This window comes from Aquarana catesbeiana, linkage group LG05 (assembly GCF_042186555.1).
Source record: "Aquarana catesbeiana isolate 2022-GZ linkage group LG05, ASM4218655v1, whole genome shotgun sequence".
Lineage (NCBI taxonomy): Eukaryota > Metazoa > Chordata > Amphibia > Anura > Ranidae > Aquarana > Aquarana catesbeiana.
Window position 1 is genome coordinate 264,382,458 of NC_133328.1, and position 27,867 is coordinate 264,410,324.

A 27,867-nucleotide genomic window follows, 5' to 3' on the forward strand; every position below is an offset into this window, starting at 1 on the left:
ACCCGGAATTCAGGTGGAAACAGTCACCTAATTTTTATTTGCTGTTTTTCACCGAAGATCTCTATAGATGGACCAAATTGTGGACCAAAGCAATTTGGTCTATTGTGGACCAAAGCAATTTGTATGCTGGTCAATTCATCGCCGCTAATCCCCAGCTGACCCTTGCCAGAGATTGGAAACCAATTATGGTTTCAGAATTTAAGACCTTTCTGGGCCTATCCCTCCTCATGGGTATGACTAAAAAGAGTGAGTTGCGGTCATATTGGTCCACTGACTCAATTCACCATATGCCCGTGTTCTCTGCCTCCATGACCAGGACACGATACGAGCAGATCTTGCGGTTCATGCACTTCAGTGACAATGAACTCTGTCGTCCTCAGGGTGACCCTGGATTTGATCGGCTCAATAAAATTTGGCCCCTCGTAAACCACTTCAACCAACAGTTTGCAGCCTTGTTTACTCTCGATCAAGTTGTCTGCGTTGATGAGTCCCTTATTAAGTTTTCTGGTCGCTTGTCTATCAAACAGTATCTTCCCAGCAAGCGTGCCAGATATGGAGTCAAGATGTATAAGCTCTGTGACAGGGCAACAGGCTATACATATAGTTTTATGGTTTATGAGGAAAAAGATAGTCACGTAGAGCCGGAGACCTGCCCAGACTACATAGGGAGCGCTGGTAAGATAGTGTGGGACTTGGTGTCACCTTTATTCGGAAAGGGGTACCACTTGTACGTGGACAATTATTACATGAGCGTCACTTTTTAGTCACCTTTTTGATTATGGAATAGGCGCATGTGGCAACGTGCAATCCAATCGCCGGGGCTTCCCCCAACGGCTTGTAGAATCCCGACTTAGACGGGGGGAGAGAGCCTGCTTGAAGTGTAATAATTTGTTAGCAGTGAAGTGGAGGGATTCCCGGTATGTTTTCGTTCTGTCCTCACTTCACGCAGACACGGCAGTCCAAATTCCTACGGCGACTGGTGTTGTGGAGGAACCCCTCTGTGTCCACGAATACAACCTTAGCATGGGTAGGGTGGACCTCAATGACCAGATGTTGGCGCCATACCTAATTGCCCGTAAGGCCAGATGCTGGTACAAAAAAAATGTCTGTATATTTATTTCAATTGGCTCTGCTGAACGCTTTTGTGCTATACAAAGATTCAGGACAGACCGGATCCTTCCTTAAATTCCAGGAAGAGATCGTCACAGCCCTTCTGTTTCCAGATGGTGCTTTTGCCTACCTTCACTACGCAAATGCAGTGAGCCAGCTGCATGAGAGGCATTTTCCTTATTCTTTTCCACTGTGGACTTTTGTTCCTTTAGGATTACATATTTGTTTTTATTTCTTGGGACACTACGTATATATGCACTTTGAACTTTATATTTACTACTAATACATGTGTTTTTAGCGCTACAATTTATTTCATATTTGTTTTCCTTTTGGTCACTTGGTTTGTAGCCGCTGTCTTTTGTTTTTGTTTTTTTGGGTAGCGCATTAATCATCTTTCCCTTCACTACCCAAAGAACACCCCAAAGAAGATGTTTTGTCTGCAGTAAACGCATATTTGGGCATGACACCCGATTTTATTGTCCCTCCTGTCCTGACCAAGCTGGTCTCTGCATCGTTGACTGTTTCAAACGCTACCACACACTAGTTGAGTAATAGCGTAGGATACAGCACCACACAGTCCTAGGCACACGTACACAGGGTCTCGAAAGATGTGATGGTCATCACATTTTGAGAGATCCTAATCTGCAATGTTCAGTTTACAGTGTTTTTACAGTTTTTATAAAAGGGAAAAAGGTGAAAAAAACATACAAAAACACAAAAAAATATAAAATAAAAAATCCAAAAATAGTTCTGGTTGTATTTTTCTTCTCTCTCTCTATTGTTCTCTCTCTTATGTTCACTCTCTACTGTCAGCTCTACTGTTCCCTCACTAATGTTCTATATCTATCGTTCTACCTCTGTTTAATTTTTACTATGTTTTATTGTATGTTTTATTGTTAACCATCATTTGCTTAGCAGCTACACCATTCAGCTGCAGCATGGGTTTATTTATCTTGACAGCAACAGCATTTGCTCCCACGATACATAAAGCTGTGACTCCAGCGTTGTTGGAGGTGATTTCACCGAAGCATGGGGGCAGGGGTGGAGTAGCAATATGCTCCTAACATTAGGGGCGGATTACCCCCATGCTTCGGGCATATATTTTTTTAGGCACAGATTGCAATGTTTTATATTTACTATGTTTTATTGTATTTGCTTTGCAGGTATGGTAAATCTTACTGTTATATTGTAATGTTACTTTGTTTTATTGTTAACCATCATTTGCTTAGCAGTAGGGATGAGCCAAACACCCCCCGGTTCGGTTTGCATCCAGAACATGAGAACAGGCAAAAAGTTCTAACACACGAACACCGTTAAAGTCTATGGGACACAAACATGAAAAATCAAAAGTGCTCATTTTAAAGACTTATATGCCAGTTATTGTCATAAAAAGTGTTTGGGGACCTGGGTCCTGCCCCAGGGGACATGTATCAATGCAAAAAAAAGTTTAAAAAATGAACGTTTTTTCGGGAGCAGTGATTTTAATAATGCTTAAAGTGAAACAATAAAAGTGTAATATTCCTTTAAATTTCGTACCTGGGGGGTGTCTATAGTATGCCTGTAAAGGGGCGCATGTTTCCTGTGTTTAGAACAGTCTGACAGCAAAATGACATTTCTAAAGGAAAAAAAGCCATGTAAAACTACTATCGCTAGCGCCGGCTATAATGAATTGTCGGTCCGGCAATACATATAAAAGTTCATTGATAAAAACGGCATGGAATTTCCCCACATGGGAACCCCGAAACCAAAATTAAAAAAAAAAAAAATGCGTGGGGGTCCCCCTCAAAATCCATACCAGACCTTTCAGATCTGGTATGGATTTTAAGGGGAACCCTTATCCGAGCATGCAACCTGGCAGGCTGCAGGAAAAGAGGGGGGGACGAGAGAGCGCCCCCCCTCCTGAACCGTACCAGGCCACATGCACTCAACATTGGGAGGGTGCTTTGAGGTAGCCCCCCAAAGCACCTTGTCCCCATGTTGATGGGGAGAAGGGCCTCATCCCCACAACCCTTGCCCGGTGGTTGTGGGGGTCTGCGGGCGGGGGGCTTATCGGCATCTGGAAGCCCCCTTTAACAAGGGGGACCCCCAGATCCCACCCCCCCATGTGAATTGGTAATGGGGTACAAATGTACCCCTACCATTTCACAAAAAAAGTGTTAAAAAACACAAGATACGGTTTTTGACAAGTCCTTTATTAATTTCTTCTTTCATCTTCTTTCTTCTGGTCTTTCTTCGGTGTTCTTCTTCTTCCTCCATCTTCTTCTTCTCCATCTTCTTCTTTCTCTGCTCTTCTTGTCCCACATCTTCCTCCGGCTTCTTCTCCACTCCGTCCGCACTATCCACCTCAGTGGGAGTCTTCTGCCGTGTGACGCTTCGGTTCTTCTGACACTTCTTATATAACGGAGGGCGGGGCCACCCAGTGACCCCACCATCCTCTGTTGCATGGGGACTTCACGGGAACTTCCATCTGGCTTTCCCCGTGTTGTCAGAGGGGGGCAGGGTCACCCAGTTACGTAAACGGGTGACCCCGCCCCCCTCTGACAAGACGGGGAAAGCCAGAGGGAAGTCCCTGTGCATCAGAGGATGGCGTGGTCATCGGGTGGCACCACCCTCCGTTATATAAGAAGTGTCAGAAGAACCAAAGCTTCACACAGTGGAAGACTCCCACTGAGGCAGATCGTGTGGATGGAGTGGAGAAGAAGTCGGAGGAAGATGCGGGATGGGAAGAGCGGAGAAAGAAGAAGATGGAGAAGAAGAAGATGGAGGAAGAAGGATTTTGGGGATGAGGCCCTTCTCCCTATCAACATGGGAAAAAGGTGCTTTGGGGGCTACCCCAAAGCACCCTCCCAATGTTGAGGGCATGTGGCCTGGTACGGCTCAGGAGGGGGCGCTCTATCATCCCCCCCTCTTTTCCTGTGGCCTGCCAGGTTGCCTGCTCGGATAAGGGTCTGGTATGGATTTTTGGGGGGACCCCACACTATTTTTTTTTAAATTTTGGTGTGGGGTTCCCCTTAAAATCCATACCAGACCTGAAGGTCTGGTATGGATTTTAAGGGGGACCCCCACGCCATTTTTTTTTAAAATTTTGGTCCGGGGTTCCCCTGCAGGGAAATTCCATGCCATTTTTATCAATGAACTTTTATGTGTATTACCGGACCGACAATTCATTATAGCCAGCGCTAGCGATAATAGTTTTACATTACTTTTTTTCCTTTAGAAATGTCATTTTGCTGTCAGATTGTTCTAAACACGGGAAACATGTGCCCCTTTACAGGCATACTACAGACACCCCCCAGGTATGAAATTTAAAGGAATATTACACTTTTATTGTTTCACTTTAAGCATTATTAAAATCACTGCTCCCGAAAAAAGGCAGTTTTCAAAACTTTTTTTGCATTGATACATGTCCCCTGGGAAAGGACCCAGGTCCCCAAACACTTTTTATGACAATACCATGCATATAAGCCTTTAAAATTAGCACTTTTTATTTCTCCCATAGACTTTTAAAGGGTGTTTCGCGGCTTTCGAATTTGCAGCAAACACCCCAAATTGTTCGCTGTTTGGCGAACGGACGAACAGCCAATGTTCGGGTCGAACTCCTGTTCGACCCGAACATAAAGCCCATCCCTACTTAGCAGGTACACCATTGAGCTGCAGCATGGGTTTATTTATCTTGACAGCAACAGCGTTTGCTCCCACAATACGTAAAGCTGTGATTTCAGCGATGTCAGAGGTGATTTCACCACCACAGTTAAAAAAAAAAGAGCATATATGCGGAAGCATGGGGGCAGGGGTGGTGGAGCAATTTGCTCCTAACATTAGGGGCAGATTGCCCCCATGCTTCGGGCATATATTTTTTTAGGCACAGATTGCAATGTTTTTTTTTTTATGTTTTATTGTTTTTGCTTTGCAGGTATGGTCAGTCTTACTGTTATACTGTAATGTTACTTTGTTTTATTGTTAACCATCATTTTCTTAGCAGGTATGCCACTCAGCTGCAGCATGGGTTTATTTATCTTGACAGCAACAGCGTTTGCTCCCACGATACATAAAGCTGTGACTCCAGCGCTGTTGGTGGAGATTTCACCACCACAGTTTAAAAAAAAAAAATGGTGCATGTATGCCCATCATTAGAAGTGGGTGGGTGAAGGGCGGTATTCTAATGGTGGGCATACCCAGCAATCAATCTCTTTTTTTCGTTCAGCCCACAGGCTGCATGAAAAAAATGAACATTACAATGTATGCCCAACAAGGACCAGCAACGTACTGGTATGTTTCTAACTGGACCAGAATGATGCCTGCAGGTTTAGGTATCATCTTGGTATCATTCTTTTCAGCCAGCGGTTGGCTTTCATGTAAAAGAAATCCTAGCAGCTAATTAGCCTCTAGACTGCTTTTATAAGCAGTGGGAGGGAACGCCCCCCTCCCACCGTCTTCCATGGTTTTCTCGTGCTCTCCTGTTCCAACAGGGAACCCGAGAACGCAGCCTGTGGTTCTGCCAGCTGACCATAGAGCTGATCAGAGACCAGAATGTCCCCCAATCATCTCTATGGCCTAAAAAACTGGAAGCTATGAGCATTTCATGATTTAGGTTTTGCCGGATATAAACAGCGCCATTGGGAAATTGGCAAAGCATTTTATCACATCGATTTTGGTTAGGTCAGATACTTTGAGGGCAGAGGAGAGATCTAGGGTCTAATAGACCCCAATTTTTTTAAAAAAAGTACCTGTCACTTCCTATTGCTATCATAGGGGATATTTACATTCCCTGAGATAAGAATAAAAATGATTAAAAAAATATTAAAGGAACAGTTTAAAAAAATAATAAAAATGCAAAATAAATAATTGAAAAAAAAATTTAAAAAAGCACCCCTGTCCCCCCGTGCTCCCGCTCAAAGGCAAACGCAAGCGTCGGTCTGATGTCATATGTAAACAGCAATTGCACTATGCATGTGAGGTATCACTGTGAAGGTCAGATTGAGGGCAGTAATTTTAGCAGTAGACCTCCTCTGTAAATCTAAAATGGTAACCTGTATAGGCTTTTAAAGGCTTTTAAAAATGTATGTAGTTTGTCGCCGCTGCATGCTTGTGCACAATTTTAAAGCATGTCGTGTTTGGTATCCATGTACTCAGTATAAGATCGTCTTTTCTATTTTATCAAACATTTGGGCAATATAGTGTGTTTTAGTGCATTAAAATTAAAAAAGTGTGTTTTTTCCAAAAAAATTGCGTTTGAAAAAAATCGCTGCGCAAATACTGTGCGAAAAAAAATTGCAACACCGACCATTTTAATCTGTAGGGCCTTTGCTTAAAAAAAATATATAATGCTTGGGGGTTCAAAGTAATTTTCTTGCAAAAAAAATATTTTTTCATGTAAACAAAAAGTGTCAGAAAGGACGGAGAGAGAGAGCTGCAGCTGATGTACCTGATTAGAGGCTGATTGCTCCAGTAGTCAGTTGTCAGCAACACACAGCATGGGCAGGAGACAGAGAGGCGAGCTATTGCAGTGGAGGTGGATATGACCACTCGCAGGCGTGCAGCCCTTCAGCTAGCCAGAGGAGGAAGCAGGATTGTGACCGGTGGAATGAGGGCATACATGACGCCGCAGAGAGAGGAAAGTAGCGCTGCAAGAGCGGAGATGAGCAGATATGGAAGCCCAGAGATCAGAGGACTTAGGGGGAAAGCCGGTCGCGGCTCACCTATGCCCCACACTGCACATGGCCATAGCTCACAGAACCATATCCCGCTTACAAACGGGAGAGGCAGGCAGATCCCAGAAGGAGGTACAGAGCGGAGAGGTGGTGGCGGCGGCGGGCATACAGTGTTCGGTTCGATAGAGCAGAAAGGCACCCTGCAGAAACCCAAAAGGTATGGATGAATTTTCTTGGGGGAACGGACTTAAAAAAGACAAAGATAAAGAGGGTCTTTCAGAGCCGGGGATATCCCGATAGAGCAGGGGCTGGAGACATCAATACCCCTTAAAGACAGAGTAACACACCTAGAGGATAAACAGGGAGTTACCTTGGAAGTAATCCCAAAGGAAAATTCAAAAGATTTAATACAAACCACCAATCCACTGACAGAATTAAAGGGAGATGACCAGGACCCTGCAGAAATAGGAGTAAGACCCTCAGGAATGGAGCAAAGATTGGAGAAGATGGCAACTCCTCTACCCCCTGTGGAAATAATGGAGGGTGCTATTGGGGAGTGTGTGCTCCACACGGAGGGTGCAGAGATGGAGACGACAGTGGGAGCTAATGATCAAGATTTCACAGATATCAGAGAGCTGATAAAAGCATTACCCACGAAAATAGATATTCAAGAACTGATAACCACGGTAGAGAAATCGTGTAAACAGGCAGTGGAAGATCTGGAATGGAAGGGAGGAAATGGTGGCGGTGGGAAATAGAGTGGAAGTGCTAGAGGAAGGTTAAGATGAAATTAAACATGCTGTGGGAGAGCTGCAAGATATTGTAAGACAACAGGAAGATATGATGAACACATATAGAGACCAATTGGATGATATTGAGAACAGGGATCGCCGGCAAAATATACGGATACGGGACTTACCTGAGAAATACAATGACAAAGATCTACTAGCAACAGTACAAAAACTTTTTTCACAAATTACAGGGGTGAGTATGAAGGAACCAGTAGAAATAGACAGGGTCCACCGCACTAACCCTCTTAGGAGGCAGGATAAAGAAATACCAAGGGATGTGATATGCAAAATTCATAAATATTCCGTGAAGGAGATTATAATGAAGACTGTACGAGACACACCCTTGATTAGATTTGAAGAGGCGCAAATTTCTCTATTCCCTGACATATCACGCAGAACTTTAATGCAATGCAAAATGGTGCGTCCATTATTGGAAGCAATGCGACAAGCGGAAATTAGATATAGATGGGGATTCCCCTTTTTTATAACAGCAACACGTAACGGGAAAACGGGGGTACTCCGTACAAAGGATGACCTAAAAAAGTTTGTGGAGATACTGGACCTTCCTCTGATTGACTTTGTTGATTGGAGAAGAAATAATGTGAACATCATAATACAACACCCTTAACCCTGGTCTCAAGCATTAAGAAAAAATCGATAGAGGACTCAAATATAAGGGAGGGGGGAGAGGAGAGGGAAAGATGAAAATAATCAGAAATATCGAAATTTTATGAGTCAATGGGGAGGAGACGGAGGAAGGGGAAGGGGAAGGGAATTACCCCTCCCCCCTTTTTTTTTTTTTCCTCTCTCTTTCCTCCCTCTCCTTCTCAGGACTAAAAGATGGAAAAGGTGTGTTAAAATAGAGGAAGCAGCTATAAAAGAAAAAATTAAGGAATGGTCCGGGGCACAAATGAGGGAAAACTCACCCATTACAAGTAGGTAGGTCCCGGTGAGGGATTGGATGGTCTGCATTTAGCAGATGGGTGGGAGGGTGAGGGGTACCCTCCAGGTAGATGACATAATAGTAGGGGGATTTGTTGTGGTAGATTTAGTTTATTCATTTTTGATACAGATTCCCTAATAGAAAAGGATAATATAATAGACAGCAATAAGTTTAAAATGTATAGATCTTGGGCTCCTGAGAGAACGGCTGATGGATAACTCATTGAAGATCATGACATATAATATCAGAGGATTGAGTTCACCCCAGAAAAGGGGCTGCGTGTAGGCAGGAAGTGTGTCACCAGGCAGTGGATATAATCTACATGCAGGAGACGCACTTTATGTCGGGATCGGTCCCTAAATTGCCGTTATCTCAATATAATAAATGGTTTGATACACTATCCCCAATAGCAAGGGCAAGAGGAGTATCTATAGCTTTTATGAAAACACGTCCCTTGATTACCATAGCTGTACAAATAGACCCAGAGAGGAGGTATTTGTTTATTAAAGGATTTGATTGTAGCCGTATTAGTGCAATTGTGACAGAGAAAATTGAGTACTGTCCGTGATACTTTTTTTATTTGCACTAACATACAATTTTTCAGGAGAAGCTTTCGGGTATGTCCCCTTCTTCAAGGTCCAAGCAGTACTGATTCACAAATTTTTAAGCAGAATGTTAAAGAAGAAAAAAAAAAAAAAGAGAAAACCAAACACATACAAATCAATGGTAATAAAGATAGCAGCAGAGTTAGTGAGATAAGACAGAGGGAGAGCTAGGGGGGAATGCAAGGGGGGATTCTAGTCACAGAGCGGTCGTAAAACTTTAGCATAATGTGTAAGGAAACCAATATCTAAATTCAGGCCATTATTCTTCGTGTCAAAAAGAAGCATCATTCTTAGTTCAAACGTTTTCCTTTCCTGGATAGTTCTGAAATTCCCTTTAAGAACTAAGACATTGAGGTCTTCTATAGTGTGGTCCGGCTGTGAGAAATGATGTCCCACAGGTGTGCATAAACTGTCTTCTTTATGTTCTTTGATGGTATGTCTGTGCAAATTCATCCTCGCTTGCAACTTCTGTCCTGTTTCACCAACATAAGATCCTTTGCTGCACCTTTTGCATTGGATGAGGTACACAATATTACTTGAGGTATAGCTGTAAGATCCCATGATATTGAAGGTCCCATTTGTGTGTGTAACACTTTTGGATAGATTTATCTGGTTGCATAGTTTGCAGCGTTTTTTATTGCAGGGTTTGCTACCATTGTTTGTGACTTCATAATCAGAGTGAAGTTTCCTGCTGATTAGTTTGTGTCTGAGGTTGGGTGGTTGTCTGAAAGCCAATAATGGGGGTTGTTGGAATATTCCTTTCAGAGTTTCATCCTCTGTTATAATGGGTTGTAAATCTTTGATTATCTTTTTGATCCCTTCAAGTGCTGGGTTGTATGTGGTGACTAGAGGTACTCGGTTATTTGTTTTTTTCTCTGTGTATTGGAGGAGATTTTCTCTTCGGGTTTTCAAGGCTGTGTTTATGCTGTTGTTGATGGTTTTATCTTTGTAACTTTTCTTATGGAAGGAGTCTACCAGTGTTCTGAGATGTTTATCTCTGTCTTCTGGGTCTGAACAAATTCGGTGGTATCTGATGGCCTGGCTGTGTATGATGGCCCGTTTGGTGTGTTGGGGGTGAAAACTGGAACTATGGAGATAGCTGCATCGGTCAGTCGGTTTTCTGTATATCGACGTGTGTAGCTTGTCATTCCTGATGTATACTGTAGTGTCCAGGAAGTTGACATGTGTGTTCGAATAGTCCATTTTTAGTTTGATAGATGGGTGAAAAGTGTTGATCAATGAGAAGAATTGGTTTAGATTTTCTTCACCTTCAGTCCATATCATGAATATATCATCAATATAGCGATAATATCTGTATGGCTTTTGTTGTATGCTGTTCAGAAATTTGTCCTCCAGGTCAGCTATGAATAAATTTGCATATTGGGGTGCCATTTTGCTTCCCATAGCAGTACCCATACACTGGAGATAGATGTCATTATTGAAAGTGAAGTAGTTGTGTGTAAGAATGAATTCAATGAGCCGTGTCACATCCTCAGCAGTGTATTTGTGGTCTGGTGAGGATGATAAGAATCTGTGACATGTCGCCAACCCATCCTTGTGAGGGATGTTACTGTACAGAGATTCTACATCCATAGTGACTAGAAGTGTATTAGGTGGTAATTGTTGTATATTGTTAAACTTGTTCAGAAAACCAGTGGTGTCTTGCAGGAAACTTGCAGTGTTCATGACTAAAGGTTTTAACATGTTTTCTACAAGGCCTGAGATATGTTCGGTAAGTATATTCATACCTGTTATAATGGGTCTGCCTGGATTTCCTGGCTTGTGGATCTTGGGCAGCATGTAGAAGTCTCCAATTTCTGGATTATCCAGAATCGCATTGATGAGTTCTGAATGTAGGTGGCTTGGTATTGTCGCAATGAGACTTTTTAATTGCTGAGTAAAATCCTGGGTCGGATTATAATCCAGTTTGGTTTTCTCTTTTTTTTTTTTTTTTTCTTCTTTAACATTCTGCTTAAAAATTTGTGAATCAGTACTGCTTGGACCTTGAAGAAGGGGACATACCCCGAAAGCTTGTCCTGAAAAATTGTATGTTAGTGCAAATAAAAAAAGTATCACGGACAGTACTCAATTTTCTCTGTCACAATTGCACTAATACGGCTACAATCAAATCAAGTATGATGGAAGATACTGCATATAGCCGCATAAAGAAGCAGTTAACCAACCTGATCACAAAGGAAACACAGGTCAACAGCGACATCTTCTTTCTCTCAAGATGCAAAAAGAGGAATCTCATACCACAGGGTCTCCGGATTAAAAATCCTTGTGCAAATACACTGAACTCTCCTTATGCAGAAGGACTCTGCAGACGTACCAGTGAAAGGTTAAGGAACAACCTCATTCATAAACTCTATGGTAAAAGGGAAACAATCCGGAAACAAAAGCAGTTGGTGTTTGAAACCTCAACACCATTGGACCGCACAAGCATCAACCAAATTAAGAATGAAATTGAAACCTTACAAAGACAACTGCAAAAACTTGCCATGAACAGGAAGCAAAAAAAAACTCCAAAAGCTACACCAAGAGCAGACCTTTTGGATACAACCTAAACAACACAAAACAAACACAACTTCTATAACTCCTGCTATCAGCAACTTGGAAGCCAATCCAGAATCCCAAGGTATCCCTTGTGTAAATGCTGACTTTACAGAAAATGTGGATATAACAGAGGAACTCGGAATCATAAATTTGTCAAATCATCAACTTACTACACCAGAAACAACAGTCCTCTCCAAAGGCCTCACATTCTGCCCAACCACCAAATTGGATAAATTACAGGTATGGTCAGATATGGAGGAATTCTTTAGGAGACTAAGGCTCAAAGAATATTTTGACAGTAAGGAAAGGAATCCTAGGACAATAGGAGATTACAAAAGGAAAAAGAACAGCAACTTCACACCTCCACAAGGACGCAACCCCAAACTGGATACCTATATTGACAGCTTCAGGCTGTGAGTTACATCCCTGATATCCACCCAGCAAAAGAAAATATTATACAACCTTTCACCACTGGAGCGAAGAGCTGTACATGATCTGCACAATAATCAGGCCATAACCATCAAACCAGCAGATAAAGGGGGAGCAGTCGTTGTGATGGATACAGACAAATATATACAAGAGGGCCAGAGGCAGCTGGCAAATACTACTTACTACAAAAAACTGGATTATAATCCGACCCAGGATTTTACTCAGCAATTAAAAAGTCTCATTGCGACAATACCAAGCCACCTACATTCAGAACTCATCAATGCGATTCCGGATAATCCAGAAATTGGAGACTTCTACATGCTGCCCAAGATCCACAAGCCAGGAAATCCAGGCAGACCCATTATAACAGGTATGAATATACTTACCGAACATATCTCAGGCCTTGTAGAAAACATGTTAAAACCTTTAGTCATGAACACTGCAAGTTTCCTGCAAGACACCACTGATTTTCTGAACAAGCTTAACAATATACAACAATTACCACCTAATACACTTCTAGTCACTATGGATGTAGAATCTCTGTACAGTAACATCCCTCACAAGGATGGGTTGGCGGCATGTCACAGATTCTTATCATCCTCACCAGACCACAAATACACTGCTGAGGATGTGACACGGCTCATTGAATTCATTCTTACACACAACTACTTCACTTTCAATACTGACATCTATCTCCAGTGTATGGGTACTGCTATGGGAAGCAAAATGGCACCCCAATATGCAAATTTATTCATGGCTGACCTGGAGAACAAATTTCTGAACAGCATACAACAAAAGCCATACAGATATTATCGCTATATTGATGATATATTCATGATATGGACTGAAGGTGAAGAAAATCTAAACCAATTCTTCTCATTGATCAACACTTTTCACCCATCTATCAAACTAAAAATGGACTATTCGAACACACATGTCAACTTCCTGGACACTACAGTATACATCAGGAATGACAAGCTACACACGTCGATATACAGAAAACCTACTGACCGATGCAGCTATCTTCATAGTTCCAGTTTTCACCCCCAACACACCAAACGGGCCATCATACACAGCCAGGCCATCAGATACCACCGAATTTGTTCAGACCCAGAAGACAGAGATAAACATCTCAGAACACTGGCAGACTCCTTCCATAAGAAAGGTTACAAAGACAAAACCATCAACAACAGCATAAACAAAGCCTTGAAAACCCGAAGAGAAAATCTCCTCCAATACACAGAGAAAAAAACAAATAACCGAGTACCTCTAGTCACCACATACAACCCAGCACTTGAAGGGATCAAAAAGATAATCAAAGATTTACAACCCATTATAACAGAGGATGAAACTCTGAAAGGAATATTCCAACAACCCCCATTATTGGCTTTCAGACAACCACCCAACCTCAGACACAAACTAATCAGCAGGAAACTTCACTCTGATTATGAAGTCACAAACAATGGTAGCAAACCCTGCAATAAAAAACGCTGCAAACTATGCAACCAGATAAATCTATCCAAAAGTGTTACACACACAAATGGGACCTTCAATATCATGGGATCTTACAGCTGTACCTCAAGTAATGTTGTGTACCTCATCCAATGCAAAAGGTGCAGCAAAGGATCTTATGTTGGTGAAACAGGACAGAAGTTGCAAGCGAGGATGAATTTGCACAGACATACCATCAAAGAACATAAAGAAGACAGTTTATGCACGCCTGTGGGACATCATTTCTCACAGCTGGACCACACTATAGAAGACCTCAATGTCTTAGTTCTTAAAGGGAATTTCAGAACTATCCAGGAAAGGAAAACGTTTGAACTAAGAATGATACTTCTTTTTGACACGAAGAATAATAGCCTGAATTTAGATATTGGTTTCCTTACACATTATGCTAAAGTTTTACGACCGCTCTGTGACTAGCATCCCCCCTTGCATTCCCCCCTAGCTCTTCCTCTGTCTTATCTCACTAACTCTGCTGCTATCTTTATTACCATTGATTTGTATGTGTTTGGTTTTCTCTTTTTTTTTTTTTTTTTTTCTTCTTTAACATTCTGCTTAAAAATTTGTGAATCAGTACTGCTTGGACCTTGAAGAAGGGGACATAACCCGAAAGCTTGTCCTGAAAAATTGTATGTTAGTGCAAATAAAAAAGTATCACGGACAGTACTCAATTTTCTTTATTAAAGGAATAATTTATGGATTTTGTTATACATTTGCAACTATTTATGCTCCAAATAATGGTACAGTAGATTTTTTATTGAAAACGTTAAGAAAATTGGACAAGTTTAAGGAAGGTTGTGTAATACTAGGGGGGGATTTTAATATTATCTTAGATCAAACTAGACACTTCATCAGGGAAAACAGCCCTCTCATTTAAAGCACTTAAACCATTTAAAAAACAGCTACGATGCCTTCATTTGGTAGACAGTTGGCGGGCCTTTAATGAGGGGGCGAAAGATTATAGTTATTACTCAAAAACCCATAAAGTATATTCTAGGCTGGACCTATTTATGGTTGACCAGTATTATTTGGAACAGGTAAGAGCAGTGATAATAAAGCCAATAACGATTTCCGACCATGCTCCAGTCGTAATGAAATTTCTTCCTGTGTCTGTGGGTCAACGGGAACAGACGTGGCAATAAATTTGGCGAATTATTAGCCAGACAACTAAAAAAACAACAAGAGATTTCCCATGTTCATAGCATCTGAGTAAATAATAAACAGATAATAGACACTAAATCTATAGGAATTTGAACATTTCTGCAGGGGTTTATACAATATACATCCAACCTCATTGGGGTCAGAGGAAGGAGATCGAGTAGGAGGAATAAGATATTACATTAAAGAATCTAAATTACCATCACTCTCCTCGGAAGCGGTGGAAAGACTGAAGGAGCTGATCGCGGTAGAGGAAATTTAAAAAGTGATAGAAAACATGCCAATGGGGAAAAGCCCGGGGCCAGATGGCCTAACAAATGCGTATTATAAAAAAATTATTAATATTCTGACCATACCAATATGTAACTATTTTAATCAAATTACAGCAATGAACCCGCTACCCCCAGAAGCATTACTGGCTTTTGTGACAGTAATACCAAAATCTGGAAAGGACCTATTTCCCTTTTAAACTCAGACACTAAACTACTCGCAAATATTTTAGCAACTAGATTGCAAGATAAAATAACACATTCGGTACATTCTGATCAAACGGGGTTCATGATGGGAAGGGAAACTAAAGATAATACTATACGGGCCCTTCATGTTCTCCATTGGATGCAGAATGGACCTATTAAGACACCAAACGTAGTGCTATCAATGGATGCCCAAAAGGCCTTTGATAGAGTGAATTGGATATTTATGATGGAAGTATTGAGGGGAATAGGTCTGGGGGAACGGATGATGGGGTGGGTATCAGTATTATACGCAGGACCAAGGGCAAGGGTAAAAGTTAACGGAACCCTCTCAAGCGGTTTTGATATATACGAAACGGCACAAGGCAAGGCTGCCCATTGTTCCCAACATTGTTTGCTCTGGTGTTAGAACCTTTCTTGTGCAAAATAAGGGAAAATAAAGGAATACTGGGAGTAGAAATCGGACCCAAAGAATATAAAGTGTCAGCCTACGCTGATGATTTGTTATTTTTTTTTTATCAAAACCCCAAGAATCCATTAAAGAAGTGATGCAGGAAGTGATAAGATATGGGAAATTATCAAACTTTAAAATAAACTTAGAGAAATTGGTGTTATTACCTAGTTATGTGCCACCATTACTAGCTAAATCTTTGCAAAATAAATACCCATTTATATGGAATAAGAGGTCCTTGTCCTATTTAGGGGTGCAGATATCTGCAGATGTGAAATTATTATATGAACAAAATTACAGCCCCATACTTGCTAAAATAGTAGATGATCTGCATAGCTGGAAAGGACATACTTTAACAATGTTTGGAAGGATTAACACCCTTAAAATGAATATAGTACCCAGATTATTGTATGTATTATATACAGTACCTATTCCACTCCCTCAAATATTTTTCAAAAAGGTACGTAGAGCATTTCTATCTTTTATTTGGAAGGATGGGAATGCTAGAATAGCATATAATATTCTACGTAGAAGTAAAAAGGAAGGAGGAGTTGGGATGCCAGATATTGCAACCTATTACAAAGCAATATCTTTAGTACGTGGATATCGGCCAAGGATAGGGGACTTTCAAAATGGACATCCCCATTAACCCGAAATACACTGGTAGTGGTGGACACAATAAATAAAACAGGCAAATATGCTCCTAGAATATCCCTTTTAGCACCATTGGGAGGATATCCATGTTCCCCCCCGGGAGAAGAAAAAGGAGCATTAGGCCAGTGGGAATCGGGAGGAAACACAATGTGTCTAAGATGTGCTCCCTTGGGTACTCTGATGCCCCAAGTTGAACTAGTAACATCACAGGGAGACATGAAGATGGCAGGATGGAGATATAAGCAAAGGCAAAATTTCTTTAAAAAAGTAGACCATCAATTGAGATCCCAAAACGAGTTAACCATATTTGAGAAGATGTGTATGAAGATATCAAAACCCAATCATTTACTATCTCAAATGTATAAACTGATGCTCAATGAACAAGAAAATACAACACCATATTTTGTTAAAGAATGGGAAAATGAGCTAAATTGTACATTTATCCCATTACAAACAAAAAAATTAATAGAAATAACACATTACTCATCTGTAAGCTCATCTATCCAGGAAATGTCATATAAATTTTTGTCTAGATGGTACAGAACCCCGGTACGATTGGCAGAGATATATCCAATTGTGGATAATCGTTGCTGGAGGGATGTAAAGAAAGGGGTACATTTCTTCATATATGGTGGACATACCCTAAAATCAAGGTGTTTTGGGAAGAATTAACACCTTGGATCAAAAAAATAAAAAAAGTAAGGGTATAGAACTAACACCAGTATATTTCTTATTCCATGGGAGCATGGGATTCATAAAATCCTACAAGAATAGCGTAATACCACATTTATTAAATGCAGCAAAGAGGTTAATACCTAGGTTCTGGAAACAGACTACATGTGCCATGTTAAGAGAGTGGAAAATGGAAGTAGATAAGATAAAGGAAGCAGAAAGGTGGGTCTATAGGAAAAGAAATAAACAAGATAAGTTTGATAAAATATGGGCTAAGTGGGAAAGTCTTGACCATGAATTAGACAGAGATGAAAGTAATTAGAAACTATTGCTGGTAATTTGAAAAGTTTAAAGGGGAATCTGATAATGGGTAGATAAATAAGGAATGATCCACAACAATTTTTTCTTTTGTTTTTTTATTTTTCCTTCTTTTTATGTGATTATGTGGCATATACGTATTGTGGAGGGGGTTTTATCTGTGGATATTCCACCCCATATCTTATTATCCTCACATCCCCCCCCCCCTTTTTTTTTTTTTTTTTTGATAATACACAAAGGGCACAAACACTTGGTAGATCTTTAATTAATTATTTTTAAGCACTTTCACAAATGAGTTTATTGACTTTTTTATTTTTGGCACTTTCACAAATTAGTTTATTCACCCTTTTTTCTTTTCAATACATAAGAGCACATGCACTAGAAGAATCTAAATTTTCACATATTGGGGGGGGGGGGGGTATTAAGTAAATAACACTATAGGGCACAATATTTGAAGAGTTAAATAATTTATTTATCTAACATTTATAATTCAAGGAATACTTTACTTAATATACACAGAACACAAACACTTGAAGATTTTTAAATTTTATAACACTTATGGATTTTTTTTTTTTTTTTTTAGACATAAGAGCACATTCACTAGAAGAATATAAATTTTCACATATTGGGGGGGGGGGGGGGGGGTATTAAGTAAAAAACATTATAGGGCACAATATTTGAAGAGTTAAATAATTTATTTATAGAACACCTATAATTCACGGAATACTTTAATTAATTCACAGAACACAAACACTTGAAGATTTTTACATTTTATAACACTTATGGATTGTTTTTTTGTTTTTTTTCTGTTATGAGGGAAGGATATGGAGGAGTAGAAGGATCCATTTTCTGTTATTGATGTATATATACAGGTTATGATATTGATTATTATTTCATGTGGATATGCCATGTAAATTTTAATTGTTACAGAGAAGAAGAAAATGTTTAATAAATAATGTTTTAAAAAAGGGAAAGGAAGGGAGAAAAAAAAAGAAAGAAAGAAATGGCTTTGTCTTCAAGTGGTTAGAAGAGTGGGTGATGTGTAACATAAGTTTATAAATGAATGTTGTGCATAAAATGCCAGGACAGTTCAACCCCCCCCAAATTACTCCCTTTTTGGAAAGTAGATACCCCAAGCTATTTGCTGATAGGCATGTTGAGTCCATGAAATATTTCATATTTTGCCACACATTTCGGGAAAATTACACTTTTTTTGTAAGTTGCCACTAAATGATATATTGCACCCCAAAATACATTCTGCTGCTTCTCCTGAGTACGGGGATACCACATGTGTGTGAATATAATATTCCATGGACTCAACATTCCTCTCAGCAAATAACTTTAAGTGTCTTCTTTCCAAAATGGGGTAATTGGGGGGGGGAACTGATAGGTAGTGAGGAAGTTAAATCACCATTTTACGACCTTAGAAAGCCTGAAGGCGGTGCTTGGTTTTTGGGGTCCTGTACACGGCTAGGCTCCCCAAAAGCATCACACATGTGGTATCCCCGTACTCAGGAGAAGCTGCAGAATGTATTTTGGGGTGTAATTTCACATATGCCCATGGCATGTTTGAGCAATAGATCATTTAGTGACAACTTTGTGCAAAAAAAAAAAAAAATGTTCCTGCAACTTGTGGCAAAATATAAAATATTCCATGGACTCAACATGCCTATCAGCAAATAGCTTGGGGTGTCTACTTTCCAAAATGGGGTCATTTGGGGGGGTTTTGTACTATCTTGGCATTTTATGGCCTTCGAAACTGTGATAGGTAGTGAGGAGTGAAATCAAAAATTTACACCCTTAGAAATCCTGAAGGCAGTGCTTGGTTTTCGGGGTCCTGTGCGCGGCTAGGCTCCAAAAAGTCTCACACATGAGGTATCCCCATACTCAGGAGAAGCAGCAGAATGTATTCTGGGGTGTAATTCCACATATAACCATGGAATATGTGAGCAACATATCATTTAGTGATAACTTTTTTTTTTTATCATTTCCTCAATCACTTGTGACAAAAAATAAAATATTCAATGGACTCAACATGCCTCTCAGCAATTTCCTTGGGGTGTCTACTTTCCAAAATGGGGTAATTTGGGAGGGGGGGGGGTTGTACTGCCCTGCCATTTTAGCACCTCAAGAAATGTGGTAGGCAGTCATAACCTAAAAGCTGCGTAAATTCCAGAAAATGTACCCTAGTTTGTAGACGCTAAACCAATAAATATACACTTATTGACATTTCTTTCACCAAAGACATGTGGCTGAATACATTTTGGCCTAAATGTATGGCTAAAATTGAGTTTATTAATTTTTTTTATAACAAAAAGTAGAACATATCATTTTCTTTCAAAATTTTCAGTCTTTTTCCGTTTATATCGCAAAAAATACAAATCGCAGGGGCAATCAAATACCTTTAAAAGAAAGCTTTATTTGTGGGGAAAAAAGGGAAAAAAGTAATTTTCAGTTTGGGTACAACATTGCATGACCGCGCAATTACCAGTTAAAGCAGTGCAGTGCCAAATTGTAAAAAGTGCTTTGGTCATTGAGCAGCCAAATCCTCCAGGGCTGAAGTGGTTAATGTAGCAAAGTGATGATTAATGTGGCAAGATAGCTGGTTCTGTCTTATAGCAATCCTATACTGTATGTAATCCAAGGGAATGTTGTCTGTGCACAGTGTTCAGAGTGTAGTACTTATGAAAAGCAATGGGATCTGTGGGCAAAGGCCCCCTCACCAATCTTGATAGAACTTGGCAGCCTCCTGGAGTGACAATCAAATTATTTTTTTTGCTGCTGCTGGGCAGAGATGGCTATCAGTCTACTGACTCAGTGAACCAGCCGGTTCCGCTGTGTTCAGCGCTACTGCAGGGTGTCCTTCTACAAGCGGGCAACGTCTGGACTCTCTGGGGCTGGAGCTGGAGGCTGTGTATTGCTTGGTAGGCCGCAATCTCCTCACACAGGGGCGAGATGGTGCTTACGCGATGGGATCCAGGCAGCAAGAGAGCCTGGGCCTGGTCAGCAGATCCTTTTAACATGTGACAATAATATATGACAGTCATGGACGGCTAAGACACTCGTGGACATCGCTGGAGAGAGTTGGGGCTCAGGTAAGTAATTACTAGGGGTGCTGGGAAGGTTGCTACTCAGAAAGTTTTTTATCTTAATGCAAACAACTCCTTTAAATTACACCACATTGTACCAAAGTAGTACATGAATTACTTTTTGGAAATGCACTGCAACGGGGACCGGCCTCTGGTCCCCGGGTTTGTGCATGCTAGTCAACCAATGATGATCCAGGTCGGGGTGAACATGTCTTGCTATGTGTTCGCCCGTCGCTTGCAGTCCCCAGTATCCTCCCTTCTACCTTACTTTGGCATTAATCTTCGGCAGTGCGCCTCCCCCCGGAACTTTTTATGCTCGTATCAGTCTCAGCCCCCCCAGGTCGCCGTGGGAGATCACCCTCTGGTGGCGGGGCCTTGCGCATGGGCTCTGTTGGGACATGGGTTTAGACTGTTTAGTCAGAATAAACTATCTTCAGATTCCCTCCTGATGAAGCGGCTTGTCCGCGAAACTAGTCGAGGAATATGATATCTGAGATGTCGTAATGTACTGTATACTAATGATTTCATTGGTGATATACTTGTATCTATATCATGTTTTTATTGCATTACCTTTGATTTGTCCCTTGCATCAATAAAATCAACTATCAATTTTACTACTATTGTTATATGTTTTTGATTGTTACCAACATTTACTGTACCGTAATAGTCCAATATGCCCCCACTTTTTTGGTCGCCTGATTGGGGATCAGGCTTCCAACCTCATTATGTATTGATTTCTGGATGATGGTACGTGTTTATCATTTTTGTTACTCTAACCTTTTACTTTAGAGGCCATTCGCTTAGTCGTATACATTGGGTGGATAACACACCTGGCACCATGTCGAGTGGGATGTCTGGGTGAGCTGTCTGAGTGGACATGGCCATGAGTTGCCCTCCACCTTACTGACCCCAGTTGTCCCACCCCTCATTTTTAATTAACCCCCATTGACACATATGGTCTGTGTCCTCTGGGGGGGGCCTCCTACTATACGATTCATTACCCCCTTATATTGCCATTGTTTTTCAACTATTAGCCCCGATGCAACCCACCGAGACAGATGTCCATTAGTTCGGCCAGGCACTATTACTTTGGCTACCTGCCTTTTTATTCACATGGTTCTACCCAATCATGTGGTTTTTGTCCCTGGCCCTTCTTAACTCTTAACTTTATGCATTTTCATGCAGTTAGGTTCCATGGGTTTAGGTCTCGGGGGGGTGACTGCACCGTTTTTTAGGGTATTTATCAATCCCTATTTACTTATTCATGTTTTCTATGTTATTTTAATTTTATCTATCTTCTTGGTTATGTTTGAATAATTCCCTTTTTTTCGTTTTATACTTCCGTTGTATTGGGACCCTCTGCTTCCCCTTCCCCTGTTCCCGGCTGGGGCGCCGACGCGGGCCCCTCCCCCTGTGCTTTCCCACGGCGGCCTGGTGAGGTCCCTGGTGGAGGGGTCGGTCTCGGAAGCGGGACCGCCCCCTCCTCTTGCACTGACCCTGGCCGGGACTTGTTCCTGTGGCCGTGGGACGGGTGCGCATGTGTGCGCGCGCGACTACATCGCGCGTGCGCTGTGCGGGACCTCTGACCCTGTGACGTCATGCGCCGGCGTCCTACCGGCGTGCGGCGCAGCGTCGCAGGGTCGGGAGCTACTAATAGCAGGCCTTGCCTGCTTGTTTGACGGTCCGGCCTCTGGTCCCCGGGTTTGTGCATGCTAGCCAACCAATGGTAGGTTTGATGGGATTATCTTTATATGTAAGTCCCGCATCCCAGGGCACCAGCATTGGTTATAGTGTATACCGTGTCTTTCTTCTAGATGATCCAGGCCGGGGTGAACATGTCTTGCTATGTGTTCGCCTGTCGCTTGCAGTCCCCAGTATCCCCCCTTCTACCTTACTTTGGCATTAATCTTTGACAGTGCGCCTCCCCCCGGAACTTTTTATGCTCGTATCAGTCTCAGCCCCCCCAGGTCGTATTAGTCTCAGGTATCTTTATGCCCATTTTCACTGTACAATTTCACACGGTCACATCCCATCCCCCTTCGCCCCCCTTTCTCCCCTCCCCCTTTCTCTCCCTCCCTCCCCCCCCTTTTCCCGCTTCCCCTCCCCCCCCTCCTGTTTTTCACCTCTTTCCCCCCCTTTCCCCCCCTTCCCCTCCTGGTTTTCCATCCTCTTCCCTCCCCTTCCTCCTCCCTTCCCCATTCCAGTCCTTATTATTTTACCTGCCACTCTCACTTTCACACCACATTACACCAATTTTCAATAATTGTTCCCATCCTCGCTGTTCACCATATGCATCCCCTCTTATTCCTGGCACTTTGCAACTTATTTGCCAACTTCTCACACCCTTCACTATTCACCTTCCGTGTATTCTTATTATAATTATCTTCACCATCACTATATGTTTCACCTGTCCCGTGTGTGGTAATTTAGTTTACCTTATTACAATATATATTATCTTCATTATCCCAGTCATTCTGTAGCCCCCCCAGGTCGCCGTGGGAGATCACCCTCTGGTGGCGGGGCCTTGCGCATGGGCTCTGTTGGGACATGGGTAAGCAGATTCGTCCCCCTTTCCCCCCTGTACTGCTTATTTCCTGTTTGTTAATTTTGATGCTGTAATATACATTTTATTTTTATGGTTCTTGGCCTTCGGCCAATCTCATTATATGTTTTCTTATTTGTTAGGTTTAGACTGTTTAGTCAGAATAAACTATCATCAGATTCCCTCCTGATGAAGTGGCTTGTCCGCGAAACTAGTCAAGGAATATGATATCTGAGATGTCGTAATGTACTGTATACTAATGATTTCATTGGTGATATACTTGTACCTATATCATGTTTTTATTGCATTACCTTTGATTTGTCCCTTGCATCAATAAAATAAACTATCAATTTTACTACTATTGTTATATGTTTTTGATCGTTACCAACATTTACTGTACTGTAATAGTCCAATATGCCCCCACTTTTTTGGTCGCCTGATTGGGGATCAGGCTTCCAACCTCATTATGGAACACATGGTACCTTTGCACCGTGCGATCTGGTGCAGGCAAACACACTGAATTTGCAACCTGCATTTGGGGTATCATTAACATTGCAACATTCCCTAAAGAGGAGCTCCTTTAGAAAAAAATTCAAAGTCTGCAACTACAAATACTGTAGCTTCTGACTATTAATATAATGACACTTACCTGTCCAGGGATCATGTGATGTCCTCACAAGAGCCGATTCTTCAATCGGCTGTGGGTGCAGGTGCCAGCATCTCTATTAAGGGAAACAGGAAGTGAAACCTTGTGGCTCTACAGCCTGCTGTGCATGTGCGAGTCGCTCTGCTCCTTGTGTAGTCTTCTGGGACCTGTGACACATCCCATTAGACTGCAGGAAAGGAGTGGGGGGTGAACTTCTGGCTCAGTTCGCCACGGCGATCTGAACCGGAAGTAGGAGCAGGTACCTGTCAAAAATAGGTACCCGCTCCCCTCCAAAAAGTGCCAAATGTGGCAGTGGTGGGGAGGGTGCAAACAAGTGGCTCCACTTTAACTAGTGTTGCTTGAGTTTTGTAGTATCAATGGTATCAGAGAGGAGTGTTTCGTGTTTCTGCTGATGGGCACCTCTGTAAAAGAAAGAGTAGAGAATGCCCAGCCGTTCATAAGAAAGTCACTGAGAAAGAGGAGAGAGAAGGGGGAAATGGTGAATATAGAGGAAAGAAAAATGAGAGAGGCAGAAATAGACAGTGAATGCTTGCCTAGGATGGGCAGGAGTGGGAAAGGGGAAGACTAGAAAGGGTTGGGGGGAGTCTTTTTGCCTTTAGTAAGTCAATTCCACTGTTAGCGCAATTCTGCCACAATGTGGCAGGCCCCTTGTCTAATTGTTGTTCCGTGGGCACACAAGACTGAACACCCTCCAGGAAACAAAAAAATATCTACGGCTCTCGCATGGCTTATGCACTGCAGGCAGAGTTTGCAGACCTTGAGGGTACTGTTAGCAGCACAGTAAAAAGGCCCATACATCTTTAGTTTCTTTATTTTTACACCTGAGGCTATCAAAAAAATCTTCAGGGAGTATCACAACAACTTGTACAACTATCCATACTGCACCTGGGCTGGCAGCTGAATATACAGTATCACTCCTGGTTTAAAAGATTCATTCAAAGCAACCACATTACTGACCAAAAATACCTCACTCCCTTTACTGAGGAATAAGTATCCCTAGCAATTAAATTATTTCCTTCTGGTAATAGCCATGGCCCATGAGAGAGTTGACATAGGAAAAACTGCTGAAGTCTGGCCATTCGGACGCAAGGCATATAGTAGGGGGTGGTGCTTATTCCATGATATCATCCCTCCAAATTTGATCTGCTGAGTGGTGAGATCGGTACATAGAGGGAATACAACTGACATTGTAAAGCGCTGCATCTAGCACTTGATGTGCTTTTTATTCTGTAAGTGTTTTTGTAAATTTAGAGTTATTTTCAACTTGTCCATAAATGTTCAGTGGCTGCCTGTAAAAAATTCAAAAAACTTTGCTGACAATGCACTGTGCATGTGCAGTGCCGAAGTTGGCCAAATGACATTCTGCTGCCTTTGGCATGCATGCATGTTGCATCGCCAATTCGGGTCTACACATGGATATTTTCATGAGGTCATGACACACAACACTTGGCGTGCATAAAACCATGGACTCCTGGAGGAAGCACTGCTCACTCACTGCTCGGCATGCTGCCCTGCTCTTCTAGCTCACTACCACCTGCTGCTCTCGGTGACTGCCTGCCCTGGGCCTAGTCCTGCCTGCCAGTGCCATGACCACCCAAGCCAGGCCCAGCCGACACCACAGACACACAGTAACCAGGCTATCTGTGCCCAGTGCCCACACCAGTGCCCAGGCCGGACAACACAAGTTGGTATGTATATTAAAAAAACAAAAAAAAAAAAACTAGTTATGGCCTCAAGACCAAATCATCATAGAACAGAGTCTATATAAACTTATCCCAAAAATCTAGACCAATGCATCATAAAAACAACACCTCCCAATTTTTGAACTTTAGAATGAGAGACACTTGAGGAAGGAACAAAATATAAAAAGGAACCACTCCTATAGCCACATCCGTATAATTAAATGGCAAGAAAGAAAAAAGGGGGTTCAATAAGGAGCCCCTGGTCGGACTTTAGAGGCAAAGCCTAGGAAGCATAGTCAAAATAATAATTTAAAAAACTTTATTAAGTAAAAAAATACATAGCAAAGACATCGACAAAAAGTTATAAAATCATTTATACAGGAATATAAAAGATAAGAGCCCCGAATGCGTCTACGCGTTTCGTAAAAAACTTCTTCAGGACACATGCAGATTTCAATTAATACAAGAAAAGGTCTCACTAAAACACAAAAAGAAAAAGTAAATACAAAGACAATTTAATACCGGAAAACAGCAGATGAGACTAAATAACCTGTACACAGGGATCAGGTACTACATTGGTTAACCAAAATACCTTATGAGGAGGCTTTCAAAGATTCAGATGATCATAGTTCAAATTTTTCCGCTATAGATGTAAGGGTCTTGTCAATAAAAATAGGTGACCACCATCTAACAAAAAAAAAATATGTGAAAGTTGAAACAGAAAAATAATATGTGAAAGTAATAATGTAAATAGGCGGGACGATATATACCTGTTTCCATATACATCCAATCTTAGGGTTCATTTCAAAAGAACCAACAAGTTGCCATTATGTTCCAGCAATATCAGGGTTCATTTCCAGCAAAGGAAGAACTCAGCAGTTGCCATTGATTCCCATAAATTAACAGGGCGCCAAACAGCCCACAAATCACATCAGCTCAATAGTCCATATGGAACCATGCAAGCAGCACAGGGGGAGCCTATAACAGGGGCGAATACTATAAGGCTCTGGTGCAAAATATAATACTTACTGGTGGTTAGATAAGACGTATACACTCAGGAGGATACAGAGATGTTCCTGGGTTAAAACTAACTGAGCAAATACTTTATAGTGTGTTTTGGTGCCAAAACAAAAGGGGTGGATACACAGTATCAAATTGGCACCAAAAAATTAACCTACCAGAAACAGAGGAAGTACTCCAGGGTCCTGCAAGACTAGAGGGCGGAGAAAGCCGCAGCATACAGAAAATCACGTCCAGGCAAAAGGAAACAACGTCACTGCCAATGCAGTGCGGGGACAAACCAGGTATGGCCACAAGCTCCCGTCCATCACCAAACACAAAAGAGGAGGGGGTGGAGCGGGGTGGGGCAGCGGCCCGTAAAAACAATGACGTGACAGATGGGAAAAGGGACCGGAAGTTCAGCGCATGGGAGTGGTGGTGCGATGACTAGACATCCAGAAAGCCGGCAAAGACCAGCAGGCGCAAATGGGACACATTCTGAGCACTGGAACATTAACAAAAAAATCAAACTCCATCCTACATAAAGAGAAGGGCAGCGCCCGCCCACGACCGATGGAGAATCGCCACACAAACATCGGAAATATGGCACAGCATAGTAAGTGGCACAGACAGGAAGCAACCCGAATTTAGAACTGCCACAAAGGTCAAACCACGTCCCACATAGGAAAAAAGCGAAGCTCATATCTTAAAAAAAAAAAAAAAAAAAGGGAAAGGGGTCAAAATGGGTGAAACAGCCTGGTAAATGGACATAAGTAGACATGTGATAGGGATATTCCTGCGCTACCGTAAATGGAGAGAGAGCATGGAAAATAACAAAAGCTAAAAAATGGACAGCTGCATGCACCAAAACTGGGGACAGACAACCCCAACTATGACAAATGAATAAAGGGAGGGGGTGCTGCGCTAACCAAAAAGGTGGTGGGGGTGTAGAAGGTCTCTCAATGGGTAGTCCGTAAAACAAGGGTTAGAGGGATGCTAGAATCAACATGTCATGTTGTAAAGCATGTGTTCAAAGGACCAATCGATAGAATATAATGCAATGTAGTAATATATGTGAAAAATGCACAGGTGCCAGTCAGGCTATGATGAGCTAATCAAGCTGAAATAACATTTCTGACATACCCTGGGACCATAAATAAAGATAAAAATCGCTAAAAGTTGAGTAAATATGTAATCTATATCGAATAATATACCTGTGCAAAAGGGCATGGAAAGTACATGGTGCTATAGAACCCAATCCTCTAAACTAAGTAGCAAATATCTCACACTGCAGAAACCAACAGTGCGTGATCCTCTATATATAAACTAAATGTACCGCTACTCCCATGTACATAAAAACGTAAAAACAAGTGATGCAAAAAATATCTAGTGCATAAACTATGTGCCAATCAATCCGCAAAATGAATAAATAAAATGAAAATCATTTAGTGGTAAACACATAAATAAGTGCAATCTTAAATATCAATACATAGCGTGCAAAAAATGCATATAAAGTGCATCGTGCTAAGTGAAAAAGTGATCTAAATTCACACAATGTGCCAACAGTGTGT

The 27,867-nt window shown here is 41.6% G+C and overlaps 1 protein-coding gene across 6 annotated transcripts in view; it reads right to left on the minus strand.

Annotated features, from left to right (window-relative positions):
* LOC141144757 (C-C chemokine receptor type 3-like) overlaps nucleotides 1-27,867 on the minus strand; it is a 404,626-nt gene that overhangs the window by 97,323 nt on the left and 279,436 nt on the right. Inside the window, exon 4 of one of the 6 annotated variants that reach the window (XR_012244458.1) lies at nucleotides 25,967-25,984. The exons of the other annotated variants lie outside the window; for them this stretch is intronic. The gene's annotated coding sequence lies outside the window, so the exon portion shown is untranslated. Of the gene's footprint in view, nucleotides 1-25,966; nucleotides 25,985-27,867 lie in introns of those variants that run through there. 6 annotated transcript variants of the gene reach the window in all.